Here is a 2,533-nt window from a genome sequence, read left to right as displayed (position 1 = left end):
AACTTATGAGAATGGAAAGCATAACACAAGAGATGAAAGACACAAGGATGACATAGAGCAGCAGATTTTAAGAGGCAGAAGAAATGATTCATGAACTGGAGAACAGGACGCACAAAGGAACAGGTGGGAAAAAGAATGGAGATACATGAGTGACATCTCAGGGAACTGAGTGAAAACATGAAGCACATGAATGCATGTGTCATGGGTGTCCCAGAAGGGGAAGAGAAAGGAAAAGGGGCAGAAGCAATAATGGAGGAAATAGTCACAGAAAATTTACCATCTCTTATGAAGACATAAAATTACAGTTCCAAGAAGCACAGCAAACTCCAAACAGAAGAGATCTGAATAGACTTATGCCAAGACACTTGATCAGATTATCAAATGTCAAAGATAAAGAAAGAATTCTGGAAGCAGCAAGAGAAAAAATAATCCATCACGTGTAAGGGAAGATCAATAAGACTATGTACAGAATTCTTAGTAGAAACCATGGAGGCAAGAAGGCAGTGGCATGGTATATTTAAAGACAATAAATATATTTAAAGAGAATAAATATATATTGTAGCACAGAATCAAAAGAGAAAAAGAAAAACCACCAATCAAGAATTTTATATCCAGTGAAACTGTCCTTTAAAATGAGGGAGAGTTTAAAATATTCTCAGACAAACAGACAATGAGAGAGTTTGTGAACAAGATACCTGCTCTAGAGGAAATGCCAAAGGGAGCACTACAGACAGATAGGAAAAGACAGGAGAGAGGTGTTTGGAGCACAATTTTGGGAGATGTTAGCATAATGATGTAAGTGCACTGAACAAAGATGACTGTGAGTACAGTTGAAAGAGAAAGGTGAGGGGCATGTAGGACACCAAAAAGAATGAGCGAAGATTAAGACTGGGACTGTGTGGTTTAGCGAAACCTAGAGGGGTCAATGATTGTGATAAAATGTACGAATGTTTTTCATGAGGGAAAACAAATGAATGTCAACTTTCCAAGGTGATAAAATGGGATGGTATAGGCGAAAAATATAATCAATGCAAACTACAGTCCATAATTATCAGTAGCATTGCAATATGCTTTCTTTTATAGTAACAAAAGCAATGCACCAAAGCTAAATGCCTATAAGAGGTGGATATAAGGGAGAGGTATGGGATTCTCTGCATTAGTGTTGTCTGACTTTTTATGGTATTTTATTTTTACCTTTTCTTTCGTGGCTTTTTAGTTGCCATTTTTTTCTTTATACTTTGTCTTTTTAATTTTTGGCCTCTTCCTCTTTCCTTGTGGCTATATTTTATCTAATTTTTACTTTTCCTTTTATCCTTTCTATTCTTTTCTTCATTTCTTTCCCTGAGTAATGAATATATGTAAGTGTTAATTGTGGTGATGAATGCACAACTATATGATGATACTGCAAACAATTGTATACTGTGGATGATTGTATGACATTTGAATATATCCCTTTAAAATTTCAGAGAAAAAATAAACAGGTGCCTCCCCAACACCCAAAACACTTAATACAACAAAACACTTAACCCCTTGAGAAGCAAAATGAATGAAAATTTATTCACCTCTTTCATCACTCCCACAGTAATAGGAATTCCTATTGTAATCCTCATTGTAAACTCCCGACCCTACTATTCCCATCACCTAGCCATCTGATTGCAAACCGACTCATCTCGATCCAACAATGGGTGATCAACCTAATCTTAAAACAAATAATAATTTTTCACAGCCCCAAGGGACGGACCTGATCCCTAATACTAATTTCACTTACTATATTTACTGGGTCAACAAATCTCCTAGGACTTCTACCCCACTCATTTACCCCTACCACTCAACTCTCTATGAACCTGGGAATAGCCATCCCACTATGGGCTGGGGCAGTGATTATGGGCTTCCGCCACAAGACCAAAATGTTGTTAGCCCACTTCCTACCACGAGGCACCCCAATTCCCCTTATCCCCATGCTAGTGGTCTTCGAAACAATCAGTCTGTTTATTCAACCTATAGCCCTGGCTGTATAACTTACAGCAAACATTACTGCAGGACACCTTCTCATACATCTAATTGAAAGTGCCACACTAGCACTAATATCCATCAGCCCTACAACAGCTCTCATCACCTTCATCGTTCTAATCTTACTGACAGTTCTCAAATTTGCAGTAGCACTTATCCAGGCCTATGTATTTACACTCCTAGTTAGTCTCTACTTACACAACAACACCTAATGACCCACCAAACACATGCTTACCACATAGTTAACCCTAGTTCATGGCCCCTAACAGGGGCCCTGTCTGCCTTACTAATAACTTCGGGTCTAGTAATATGGTTTCACTTCAACTCTACAACTCTACTAATCACCAGCCTAACCACCAACTTCCTAACAATGTACCAATGATGATGAGATGTAGTATGAGAGAGCACATTCCAAGGACACCACACAACAGCTGTACAAAAAGGACTATAATATGGAATAATCCTATTTATCATATCAGAAGTCTTCTTTTTCCTAGGATTTTTCTGAGCCTTTTACCACTCT

At 38.1% G+C, this 2,533-nt stretch overlaps 1 pseudogene; it reads left to right on the top strand.

Annotated features, from left to right (window-relative positions):
- The first annotated feature begins 1,542 nt into the window (after positions 1–1,542).
- LOC119536351 lies at positions 1,543–2,222 on the top strand (annotated as a pseudogene).
- The last annotated feature ends 311 nt before the right edge of the window (positions 2,223–2,533 follow it).

This window comes from Choloepus didactylus, chromosome 6, assembly GCF_015220235.1.
Source record: "Choloepus didactylus isolate mChoDid1 chromosome 6, mChoDid1.pri, whole genome shotgun sequence".
NCBI lineage: Eukaryota > Metazoa > Chordata > Mammalia > Pilosa > Megalonychidae > Choloepus > Choloepus didactylus.
Note: the sequence above shows the minus strand (reverse complement) of the source record. Positions and strands in the feature narration are given on the sequence as shown.